This window comes from Solea senegalensis, linkage group LG7 (assembly GCF_019176455.1).
Source record: "Solea senegalensis isolate Sse05_10M linkage group LG7, IFAPA_SoseM_1, whole genome shotgun sequence".
NCBI lineage: Eukaryota > Metazoa > Chordata > Actinopteri > Pleuronectiformes > Soleidae > Solea > Solea senegalensis.
The window spans coordinates 15,405,588-15,419,767 of NC_058027.1; positions in this window are offsets into that span (position 1 = coordinate 15,405,588).

Here is a 14,180-nt window from a genome sequence, read left to right on the forward strand (position 1 = left end):
GTTTTATACACAACACAAACGCACAAACTAGTGACGAGCAGAGCGGTTGTTTTCGTTGTACTGAATCATAACAATCAGTTAATTAAAAAGATTAGTGAGTTAGCTGAACGGGTGGTGATTCAGCCTTATGAACACCGTCGCAAAATACACCAGACTCTATATTGTGATTTTAGACATTTCCTTGCTAAATGCTGGAGATTAACACATGTTTTCAGGATTTTTTAAAGTCTTTATAACTAATAACTATAATTTTTAATATCAGCACAGCTCACTTGGAACCTCACAAGAGCAGGTACTGAATAAAAAAAATCCCACCAGGTACTATCACTTGTTGAGTTGTGCTAGAACTGTATAATGGAAAAATGCCCTATACATTTAAATTGGGTGCTTTCCTACACACTGGTCCTTTAATGAAAGCTGAATCAGTGGAATACGTGAAATAATGTATGCATTCATTTGTGTGTATAGTCACTTGTACCTAACCTTTTATACGACTTGAAAACATCTCACACACCTGTGCTCGAACCAAACACACAACATGTCATTTCAATACTAATGTGTGTGTGTGTGAGAGATTTCAGGTGAACCATGACTTTCTTTGCATTTCTCATTCATACCGTCATCAGTCCATGACATTGGTTTTCCATTTTAACCATCAGTTAAAGTTATTGACTATTTTTTGTAAACTCAGGATCGTATATATAAATATATACATATTCAAAAAAAAAAACAGATTTATATACAGAAACCAGATGCATGATTCTTTTGACTTCAGTCAGTTATTTCTATTTTATTTTGTAGCACATTAAGATTATAATGTGTTAATGAGTGTTTTTCTTGCATGACATGACAGAATTAAGCTTTAACAGCTTTTTTACAAAGGGAAATGTTTATATTTATATATATACATACACACACACACAGACGTGTGTAAATAACATCCTCCTCCAAATCTGATGTCTCTATGTAGTTACATACGTGAGTTATTATGTCACCTTTGACCTTTATAATGTTAATGGTTCTGAAAGCAGAAAGAACAAAAAAAAAAAAGGTTAAAATGAACAAATAAATAAAGCGTAGCAGCTTCCTTTCAGCCGCCCCCCACTGTGGTGGAAGTGGATCCACTTCCTTCTGGTTCCTTTAAAACCACACAAAGACACAGCGGGTGAACACGGACAATATTTTTATAGAACTTATTTACATGATATGAACCTGGCTCTTTGATGTCAATACCAGCCCAGTGGTGCTAAATCTTTAACATTGTCGGGCCTCGAAAAGAAAACCATGAGATTTTTTTTTTACTTCTTCTTAAAGCTGGTAGATGCTGATGCTGATGCTGATGCTGATGATGACGATGGAGATTCGTAACTGTTGTAATGTTGGATTGTTTCAGAAACCGTAGCATCTACCGATCTGAGACAACACAGCTCTTTGTGGAGCTTTTAGTGTCCTTGAACACAGCAGTCCTGGTCCTAATGGGCTCTTAAAAACCCCATAGTCAATGTAATTTACCCTGTAGGGTTTTTTTTTTAATTCAACTTATAGTGCTTGTGTATTTTTGTCTAAAATTCTCACTGTAATCGTAAGTAGTTGTGATTCGTACTTTTTTTTTTTTTTGCTTTGAATTGGTGTTGTTAGATGTCTTGTATAAAAATATACCCTTTATTTTTCTTTTTATTTTCTCTGCCAATGAAAAAGTTGATGTGATGCTTTATATATTTTTGTTTATTATTGTTGGTCAATGAATAAAATATATATCTTGTGGTGATTCTGGGTTCTCAAACTGTGGTGCGTGTTCTACCAGTTGTACGTCAGTTTCCTCTGGCAAATCAGAAATAATCAATCCATGGAGTACTGAAAGCAATCATCTGCTATAGTTTTTTATTAAGCGTTTCGAGAAACCATGGCGACAAAAATCGCAAAAAAACCTGCAGAGTTGCCACATACAAATGAATGGGAAACAGTAAAAAAAAAAATTTGCGACCCAGCCCTCACAGGTTCGTCATACTTTGACGTAGAGACGTGGTTGAAACTTTAAATGGGTCACAAGACTTGAGACTTTTCTCACCTAAATCAAAGTTTTGACACCTATTATGGATTTTAAACAATGGCAGTTTAAGTTTGGTACTGTTTTTCAGATTTTATAATGAGTGTGTGTTAGCACTTAGCTGAGGTCCAGGAAAATAATCAACAAAAATCTTTCAACAAACTGTTGTTTTCATTCTCATATCACTAAAAATCACCTAAAAGCACAGAGAGTTTTGACCAAACCTCTCATCGACTCCGATGTTAAAACTCAGCTGTGGAGTTTAGTTTTTTTTTTAAAAATGAAGACGAGGGTTATTTTAAAACTGTCATTTCTCTGCCAATTCACACCCGTTTTTCACAAATTTAAATGTGGGAGCTCCTGAAAGCCTCCTGACACTCACAACCCAAAAAGGGAATATGTATCTTCAACCGTTCTTGAAATACGACAACTTAAATACACGTGGCTTTCTCTGTTTTTCACTGGTTTTTGACTGTTAGAAACAGGTGTTTAGAAGGGGGAGGGGCTTGTACAACCTGCTGCAAGAGTCAGTCTCTCTCTCTTTCTAAGATTTAAAGGTTAATTCCACAAAAATGTGCAGAGAACCTCTGATTTCAGAGTGTGTGGTAATGTTGTCAGTGTCGTCAGACGCAGACAGAAATAATTGCAGGCCCAGAGCAGACACGCTCGTGTTTCTTGTTTCTGCGTAATGCAAACAACACCTTAAAAAAGCTTTCTTTTTTTTTTTGTTGGTTTTTTTCACAGAAACCACTTCACTGTGTCAACAAATAGTTCCGGTGCATGAGAAAGTCTATTGTTGAAGTGAGACGGTGACTTTTCCTCACATATTTCTACGGTGATGACTGAACGGCTGAGCGCCTCTGTGATTCTTGCAGAGATACATAACCACTGTGTGTGTGTGTGTGTGTGTGTGTGTGTGTGTGTGTGTGTTTGTTTGTTTCCACCACAGTCTCCCCGAGCGTCATCACAGACAACACACACACTTTTAATAATTAACGCTGTGGTTTGCTTTGCTGCAGAGTCAAACACGTGGAAATCATAAATATTTGATTGTGTTTGTGCACACACATTAAATCAAAGCTCAATGAAGAACTTGTTTTATGTAGTTCTATTCAGAGCAGAGTCCCCCAATAAATGTCACGTGGCCCGCCTTTTAATATCAAGTTTTAATGACTTATTTCTGTATGTTTTTTTAAATTAAAATATTCAATTTAGCATCATAAATATGTTTATGTGTGAACTATTAATCATTCTATATCAAGAGAAATGCTTTTATTTTGACTTTTTCCTCACTTAAACTGATCAAACTGGACGCTCTGTGGCCCCCAGGTCAAGAGCCCCAGATTTACATGTCAAATAAAAACCATGGACACAATTTAAAAGCACTTTTTTCTAAGGGCAAGGACTAGAGTGTAGCTAACAACAATTTCAATAATCAGTTGTCATTGTCATGACGTCAAAACAAAGACAAAACAGTCTTCTCAAGCTAAATGTGTTGAAATAGGTTCTCATATAAAAGAAAAAGTCAGAAAAATTGTTTTACAACATCCAACTCTTATAGTGATCAAATATACACTCATTTGGTCGTTTAAAAAGAAAATGATAATCTGCTTAATGTGCAGGTGTAACTGCTGGTATATTAATAACCACAAGGGGGAGCTCAATTACACTTAAACAGTATTACAATGTGATTGAACACAGTGAATTTAAAGTGGTACTTGGTTAGATCAACTTTAATGTCTGTTTTTTATTATTATTCAAGTTTAGTATCACTGAAAGTGCAGATGACTATTAGGCCACCTTTGTGAATTTACAACCATATAGTGTAAAAGAAAAAGTAATACCTGGAACAGTTCATTTCAAATCAACTTGCTTCAGGTCCCATAAAGGCTTGGGCCGTCCCTGGTTATTATAACTATTATAACTTTCTGGCAAAGTCAGTTTCTAAAAAAATTTTTAGTGAATGTTTCTTAAAGGTTTTAAACATATTCTTAAACAGATATTGTGTATATTGAAATGTTCCTTCTCAGGGAAAAGTAAGTGTGAGTCCCTGTTATCAGTTTGTTTCAGCTCAAGGCTGCCACCTGCTGGTAAAAAGGAGTACAGCAAAACATGGCTCGTACACCATTATTAAGAAGCTCTTTCACCGATATATTTTTAATGCTTAAATGTTTTTAATTTCAAATGTACTGTTTTACATTAAAAAAAAAAACAGAAAAAAAAATAGTGAAGAACATTATTATTTCTTGATTAAGATTCATTTTAATCAATTATAGCTATTTCTGATGTAAAAGTTTGGGTGAAATTATTTTTAATTTGGCAGAAATTTAAGTGTACACTCACATGATTGTATGAGTTGTTTTTGAAGGAAAAAATAGAACAAGTGGGGACTAATTTCTTCATTTAAACAGTCTAACTCAAATAAGTAAATGTTTAAGGGACATTGAACAGAATAAAGGGATTTGTACGTTTTTTTTATTGTTTGTAATATGCTTCTGTTTTTGAGTGAAGCTGTTATTTAATTGACCCACACTGTCACATGTTTATGTTCAGTCCAGCTCATTTCAGTCTGCGAGGAATTTACAATGAGTCAAAACCATTAAATTCACAATAAAACAGAAGAGAACAGAACCAAAAAAATGTATTTTATAGCATTAAAAGGTAAAGGCGTTTAATGTCTACCCTTTATAATCAAAAACAAAGAATAAAAATAGAGATTTTATATTTGTCCATGCCATTATTTTTTATTAAACCCTCATTTCATCACAACTCTATGTGGCTTGAAACAAACTTTGTTTACTGTTCGGTTTGTACAGCACATACAATAAAAGCAGGATATTTAATAAATGCACATAAACTTACTGCTATGCACTCACATACAGTCACAGATTATTTAGATACAAATATTGTCAATATCAGCCCTCATTTTAGAATTACTCTCATTCATGTCCCATGTTTTATTTTAATTAAAAGCCTAAACATTTGATCTGATTCTGATCAACATCGGCAACATCTCAGAAAACGTACTTTCTGCTAAAAGTGTCACCATGGCGCGTTTACAGTGACATATAATATCTGATTTTGTAATGCAAATCAAAGCACAGTGAATTTATTTGAAATGCAAATCTCAAACGCAGACAAGTGCTTCATATAAGCAGTAATAATGTACTATTTCATGGGACAACATTAACGATAATATATACAGTCCCCACATAATAGAATATACTATCAGGATAAAGATTCAGTGACTGCACAAATATCGGCATTATCGGAGAGAAAAGGACGATAACAATAGAGCTTCCTGCATGTATCGCTCGCCAATGAAAGGGAGGAATTATCACCACACGCCTGTTACCTTGAGCAGCTTTGAGTCCACATGATTACAGCTAATAGTGATTGAATGAGCTACGAGTGTTGAATTGACACGGCTTAGTGTCGACACGTGGACGTAAACATGAACAGATGAGCGGCGTCGACGGCGTCTCCACGTGAAGGTCACTGTGGAGCAGCTGTTGACAGCAGGATGCATGTGTTGGTAAACAAATCCATCTTTGCAAAGGTCACCGTTTGTGCCTGGGAATTTTCTCTCACTCTGTCTCTCTTTATCTTCTTTTTTTTGTCACATCTTCTCTCTCTTCCAGTGACGGACGAAGCAGTTATTTTTTAAATTATACAGTGTTCTTTAAGTGTCCACACTAACGGATAACTGGCCAGATTTTGGTCCAGACCTGGCCCTTCTGACCATTGTTTGTGTCTTCCAATTTTAAGATTTTAAGGCTAATTTGAACTTTTATGAGGCCTATAATTATCCTGTAAACTGTCAGAAATAATAATTTGTTCATCTCTATTCATGGTGCGTCTCCATTTATTCAGGAAGTCTGAACTGGGAGTGACGTCACTTCAATTCATTAGTATTCCACTTGAGGAGTCAATAAACATGGACACAATCCCGAGATAGCCGTTGTTAGCCATTCTTAGCAATATCGGTTGCTAGCAACACTCTACATGGTATTTATTGTATACATGGTAGTTTAGCACCATGTGTACGGATAAAAAAAAATGTAACAGTACTGTGTTTAAGACAGAAATTGCTGCAACTGAGTGCTTAATTGCAGCGTTTGCCATTGTTAGCAAAAACCAGTTGATAAACTATGCAGTATTTTGCACACAGAAACTGGGAAGCTGAATAATAACTGAACAGTGTTGTGTGTACAACTGATTTACTGTAAAACAAATATGACAGAAGGGCATTTAACAGTAAAAATAGTGGTGGCAGCCATCTCGGAATCATAAGACACTTTCAAAGTTGGTCATCCAACTTTGGGGGCGTGTTTCTTCAACTTGTAAATTCCGTCTTCCGACGACAACTGGAATGCGATGCTACTTCTCTGGCTCTGGTGTGAGCTATTTTTCTGAGGAATGTCTGTCACCGGTTACTAGGTGAGGGGGGAAAACAAGCGCAGACTGCTGCATTTTCAGTCGCCGCCAACGTGACTGAGCAGCTACGGCTTTCTATGTTACAGCTGGATCTGGACAAACGTTACATCTGCGTCTGGACAGACGTTACATCTGCGTCTGGACAAATGTTACATCTGCTTCTGGACAAATGTTACATCTGCGTCTGGACAAACGTCTGGACAACGTCTGCGTCTGGACAACGTTACACACAGCTGCGCCTGGACAGACGTACATCTGGCGCCTGGACAAACGTTACAGCTGCGCTGGACAAATGTTACAGCGCTGACAAGTACACCTGGACAAACGGCGTACTGCGCGCGATCTGGACAGTTACAGCTGCGCCTGGACAACGCTTCTGTGGACAAACGTTACAGCTGTGTCTGGACAAATGTTTACAGCTGTGTCTGACAAATGTTACAGCTGCGTCTGGACAAACGTTACATCTGCGTCTGGACAAGCGTTACAGCTGTGTTCGGACAAATGTTACACCTGCGTCTGGACAAGCGTTACACCTGCGTCTGGACAAACGTTACAGCTGTGTCTGGACAAATGTTACACCTGGACAAATAACAGCCGCTCTGGACAAATGTTACATCTGCGTCTGGACAAACGCGTTACAGCTGCGTCTGGACAAATGTTACAGCTACGTTGTTGGACAAATGTTACATCACAAACGTTACAGCTGCTGGACAAACGTTACATCTGTGTCTGGACAAATGTTACACCTGCGTCTGGACAAACGTTACAGCTACGCCTGGACAAATGTTACATCTGCGTCTGGACAAACGTTACAGCTGCGTCTGGACAAACGTCACAGCTGCGTCTGGACAAACAACACGGACGGACACTTCTACAACTGGCTGCTGTTGGCCTTAAGCCAGCATGTCTCACAAAAACACACATACATACACCTCAGCCAACACTCATCCTCTCCTGTCAGCTGTGCCGCACGTCCACGAGAGGAAACTGTCACAGCGTCTCCACGGAGGAGACGTTTTGTTCTGACAACATTCATAAGCTCCTTATGTTTGGTGTAAACACAAGCATGCATGGAATGTTGTAAAGAAAGACAATTGATAGAGTGGATGTTTGTTAGATACTTTGTTAGAAGAAATTGAATACAGGGCCAAAACATCATATTTTCATCAGGCAAAACTTTTTTTTCTTCTAATCTAAGCTATTAATATATGCCAAATTTAAGAGCTTTTCCAGTCCATTAAATAGTGACTTGAAATTGCTACAGGCTGTTACTCATGTCTTAATATTGCTTTGACTCACTTTATCTATTTTCAGAATAAATCAAACAAATTTTTTTATAATATTTGTTTATCTTAAATCAGATTTTTTGAATTCATATACCGGGCTGGATAATAATGCAGGCCACCAGTTGCTGACCACTGCTCTAGCCTTATATAATAATGACGTTCAATAGGTTGGTGAAATCAGTGAATTCTCCTGTATACTTCATATTCTGATTGTTTAAACTGAGTTACCTGCACTTTAAAAGCTGATATTTAATGTTATTGAGGCAAATACTACAAAAAATAAAGTTTTGTGACAGAAACATAGAATCCAAAAGTTGTTAATTAACTGTGTTAATGCTTAGAAATGCCAAAAGAGCAAACCTGTGTCGTCGCAACACTGACAGTTTTTTTTTCATTTACACACAAATTCTTACACACTTATAAATAAATGTAGTTTTAGTAACAATAAACATTAATCTGTTTTACAGCATAGTATACACTCAGTTACTGTCTTGGAAAATATTACATGTACATAAATGTTTTTATTGTTTGTATGTTGATTTTGGATGTCTAATTAATAAATAAACACAAATGAAAAATTCTCAAAAATGTCCGTCAATTTTATCCGTTGTCTCAGTAGCTTTTTATTTTTTGTATTATTTACACTCCAAATACTTTTCAATAAAGTTTTTTTTTAAATGCGGGCGCAAAGGATTGTGGGTATTTATACCGTTCCGTTGAGGATTCACAAAATACACGCCTACAAAATGACTTGATGAATTTAACGCATTTTGCGGATTCTTCTGACGAACTTTGTTGAAATTCAGCCGCTAATTCATCATCTTTACTTGAGTCTGAGAAGCGACCGAACAGGTGAGTGTTTAACATGACACAGGTGAGCCGAATTAAAGGGGGTTGTGAAACATCGAGAAATCTGTGAAACAGGAAACCGATAACCAGAACCGGAAAGCAAGCTGAAAAGAGGAAAACACAGTAAATTCACAAAAATAAAACTCACAAAAAAACTTGACACAAACATAATGAAACTGAAACTGAAACACGTAAAAATGTAAACAAAAACAACCAATTTTGACAATTGTTTCGTCCATAAAATGTTGAAAAATGGGGAAGTTTGTTGTTGGACTAGCAAGCAAAAGAGTTTAATTTTGACCCGAGAAGCCTTTTTTTCTTTCTATTTTATTGTCAATATGTTCTCATTTTCTTTTTCCACCTAAACCAAGAAATCCACAACGATTTACCTTAAGCTTCCAAAGTTAAATCGTTATATAAGATTAAGGCAAGAACAGGTCAACATTAAACTCAGAGGAGCAGAAGGAAAGAACAATTGTAGGAGCAGTAGAGAGAGAGTGTGGGGGGTGCTGAGGAAAAAGGAGCAGGGAAAAGAAACAGTGAGGAAACATATTTACTGACATCCATGGGCTGTCACCACTCTGATTAATGGTGGCTGGAATCCCTGCCTGGTGAAAAGGTGTTGTTGGGGTGTAGAGAAAACCCAGGCTCTGACCCAGAACTAATAGCATTCGACTTGAACAAGCTGTCCAACCTGAGAGAAAGTGATCACCTCCACCACCACCACCACCGCTGCCGCAACCGCCGCTGCTGCTGACTGTACACCACCTGATAGGAAACAAAGTAGGAAAAGGGAAAAGTTTGAGATGAGAGACAAGGCAGGTCACAGCCGATGAACTTAAATGGATTCTGCACTGCGTTTAAAACCACTACTTATAACTGAAGTATGTAACTTTTAAATAAACAAACAAACTATTGTCAAAGGAGTTCACAGGATACTGATGAAGAATATCGGCTCTCACTGTTTCTCAGTATAGTGGTGTTTAGATCTCATGCCCCCCACACACACACACACACACAGGAAGTGACACATCCACGCAAAGTTTCAGATCTCTTATTCTTACTCTTAAACTGCTATTCTGCAGTTTGACAGGCGACTTACAGGCGTGTCTTACTCCAGCCCACCCTGCTATTAAAAAGTCTCCCATGATCCATTCATAGGCCCATGATGAGACATGTCTACATTATTTGTTATTAAACAACCTGAGGACAAGGTTGTGTCGATTTTAACGGACTTCTCTGAAGAGATAACGATTTCCAAGCTTTTTAGCACTAACGAGAGATCAGGACAAAGCACTATGAAGGATTTTTACCCTAATTTAACAGCTTCAGAGTCATTGTGATGGTTAAATGTCTTGTTGTGCAGTGATAGAGTTATTTTAGACAATCGTCGTGGCAGAGCTGGTTAAAAAAGAAGCAGAAAAAAACAATGTCAGAGGCAGTGAAGAAGAGGAAATGACTGTCTCACTTAATAAACATCAGTGAGGATAAAATTGGTAGATTATGAATGGATGTTTACGGCGGTGTTGTAAAAAAATATCTACCCCGCAACTATAGGGGGAGCTTTGTAGAGATAAAGTTCCACTTTAAATCTTGACTCGTGACCTCAGTATCTCTGTCTTTGAGGCCCCGTGAGGTAAAAGAAGGAGGCTAATAGTCGTGTGTTTACCAGCTGTGACAGCAATGCTGGTTTTGTTTTCACCATGTGAATTGACACCCAAGAACTGTAGCTCAACTTAAGTCCCACACTTAAATAATTGAGTGGATGTGTTGGTGGTCAGCATGCAGCTCCCTCTGCTTTATTTACTTCTTCCACACAGCGTGTGTGTGTGTGTGTGTGTGTGTGTGTCTCAGAATGGATACAGCCCTGTAACTGCAAAAATACTTGCTTTTTGCACTAAATCAAGGAACACACACACACACACACCTCTTCTCATCCAGCATTTTGACATAATTCTATTGCAATCACGGACTCTGTTTCCATGGCACTTTTTTCCCCATTTACCTTTCACTGATGTGCAGAATTTTCCACTTTAGTCAAGCGTAAAAAACTTATATTCAGTATTTTAATAAATGTTTTCATATTGTATTTCTATTCACGTTTTTTATGTGCCTAATAGCAGGCTGATGAAAACACACCCGATGAGATTAAGGGTCAAGTTGACAGCCAGGGTCTTTGTAACAGGGAAGGTAAAGTGAGGATGTACCCGGGACCTCAAGCTCAGAGGGGGCCCCCCAAAACCAGTTGATGACATTATTTCACAGCATCAACAATTTTTTAAGAACACCCTGAAGTTCAGTCATTGGCTGCACTGACACCACAGTTGGGGTGGGACTCTTTAAAGCCTTTATTGTGTTTTATTATTTTAAGTAAGAGTAAAAATTTGCTAAATACATAGAGACATACATGCAGATTTGGGGATTAGGGTAAATTGGACACTCTAATTTGACCGTTTGTCTCTATGTGGCCCTGTCATGGACTGGCGACCTGTCCAGGGTGTAACATTTAAGCATTTAGCAAACGCTTTTATCCAAAGCGACTTACAAAAGAGGAATAAGCTACATAGAAGTGGGCATGCAGAAGTGGATCCAAGTGCAGAAGGAGATTGCTAGGACAGAAGATGCTCATGGAATAGCTGGGTTTTCAAGATCTTCTTGAAGATTGAGAGGGACTGGTAGAGCTGAGTAGCTCATTCCACCAGCATGGAATGACACATGAAGAGTCTGGATTGTCTTGTGCGAGGTGTTGGCAGCGTCAAACAATAATCTCTTGATGAACGGAGTAGTCCAGGAGTAACATAAGCCTTTATAAGAGCATTTAAGTAGGTCTCACCCTATGTCAGCTGGGTTTGTCACCAGTGCTCCTCATGTGGAGAAGAAGATGGCCCCAGAAGGTTGTCTGACGCCCCTGCTCCCATCTATAGGCCCAATATCCACCAGCGATACATACGTACAACTACTCAACCCTTTTAATCACACAGTTCAGCTCACACTGAACATACACAGTCACTGACGGCTCGTGTGGACGTCTCACAACAGAACACCACAAAACGGACCTCGAAATAATCTGCAGTTTGCTTGCCAGGAACATCATCCTACCGAGGTTTGTTTTTTTTTTTTGCTGAGGGCAACAGCTAGCCCAACAGCTGGGACATAATGAAGCTCTGAGGCACTTGTTCTCCCATCGTGTCGTGCCAGCACATGTCTCCTCCACCAGATGTTCCGTGTTTTCCCTCCAAAACGCTCCACTGCCAAAGCGGGGACGATCGCTACCAGCAAAGCGGGAACCAGCTAGCTTCACGGTCGATTCATGATTATAAGGTGATTGTTCGGTTAATTGCTTGTTTTGTGTTCAGTGGGGCGAGGCCCTGTCGCTCACTTGTCATCTTTTGTGTTGCCGTTTGACAGTTTTAACTCGAGCTGCTGTCGTCAGTCTGGTCCGGAGTCAAGTACAAGACGCTAAATGTAAATGATTACTTTTCAAAGATTGTCATAGAGGCTGTTGTTTTTTTTAGATGTGTTGATAAAGAATGATATGAAAGTGTGTCATCATGTTTTCCCTCACAGCAACATGTCAGCTGACCTGGCACAGGTTATTCTCCACCAGACAATAGCAATACACAACGTCCAGTGATGCAGAGTAGCAGAGAAGCCTTGTGTGTCATCTCTCTCTCTCTCTCTCTCTCTCTCTCTCTCTCCAGCATCATAAATGTTCTTATATGTAGATCTGTAGTCCGTGTAAAAGCTTTTGCATTGTCATTCTATGTCCCAAAAACATAGAAAAAATACATTAGTAATATTATTATTATTTCCACATTATTCCCCAAACCCCTGCCCAGAATCAACATACATACATACTTTGAAATGTAAACTATTACTCAAAATTGTGGATCCATGAACTGATTAATCAGCACCGCAGTCAACTTTATTTTCACTGATACATTGCCGACAGCATTTCACTCTAGTCTGTTTTGGAATTAGAGCTTTCCCTCCTTCTGCCTCTGCGTGTGAGTGTGTGTGTACTTGTATACATATACTGTATGTCTTTGTGAGGTCCAAAAAAATGTAAAAGCCCATCTTTTTATGGACATTTTGTCTGGGCCCCACAACTTTAAATGGCCTTTTCAGGGGTTAAGACTTAGTTTTTGGGTTAGGGTTAGAATAGGGTTTAAGTTAGGGTAAGGGTTAAGCTTAGGCACTTAGTTGTGATGGTTAAGGTTAGCGTAAGGGGCTAGTGAATGCATTAGGTCAGTGATGTATCTGTATCTTCGTGAAGACCAAAAAAAATGTATAAACCAAAGGGAGTGAGGACATTTTGTCCTGTCCTGACAGCTTTAAATGGCCCTTTAAGACCTGGTTTTAAGGTTAGGGTAAGATTAAGGGTTAGGCATTTGGTTGTGATGGTTAACGGTAAGGGCCTTGGAAATGCATTATGTCCCATGAGTGTCCTCACTAAGAATGCTCCGCGAGAATGTGTGTATGTGTGTTAATTATCTATCATGTTTGCAGGGCAACTGAATAAATTGAGATTACATGTTTTTATACATGTAATTAATTGAAATCATATAAGTTGTGCTTTGCTCGGATCCTGTTAAAACTGAAGTGAGGTGTAGTTAAACCTAATTTTCTGTTTGGGCAAATGAAGCAATCTCTACGGGCCATCACGTCACCGATCGATGCACATTTAGATTTTTAACATCTGGCAAGCCACTGGAAATTGGCTTCTGTGGCAACATTGTGTTGCCATCATCCTCCCATCATTAGCTTTCACCATTGCCCCGGGGTTCATAATGTCGTTAGCTTACATAGAGACGCAGTAAAGTGATGTTACATGACGTTCCTCAACTCCTTTTATTGGAGTAGCCCGCCACGCAGACTGCTCGTCCTATTCCGTGGACACCACAGGGAAATAAGACGTGATGAGAGCACACACTTGATGACATGCGGTTTAAAATTTCTTGCGTCAAACATCATTTAATTTGAGGATTAGGCGAATAAAAAGCACCGCGCAAGCTCGGAGGAAATTCTAGTGCAATGTTACGTGCTCGCCGAGAATGGGCGATAAAGAATGTGGTATTTAGCCAGTTGGCTTACGCAATCTTTTACACATGTTAAGTCTCTGTTGTGTTGCCAGATATTTGTCTGTTATATGTTCTCCTCACATCTGTATGAACCTCAAGAGGTTTAACACCCAAAGTTGCACCATTGCCGCACTAGTTTTAATCGAATGTGCAGTCAAAATGATTAGCCACAATGACTGAAATTATGTAGTTGTAATTACAAACAGATGGGAGGCTTTATTTGCACTTAAGGCGACTGTGTGCTTGGGAAATGCAGTGTGAACAAGAATAATTAAGAAGTTAGAGTCTTGTTTTTTCCAGTTTGTGTTTAAATAATCAACACTATGGTATAAATTTGTTTTAAATTAACTATATAGTTATGTGAACGCTTTGCCCGGGAGCAGCCGCCGTCACCTCTGAGCTCTGAGGTTGTGAAAATACATATTGTTCAGTTTGTTTGTTTGTTTTCCACAGGGAGGCTGCACCGCTTCATGCTGAGAT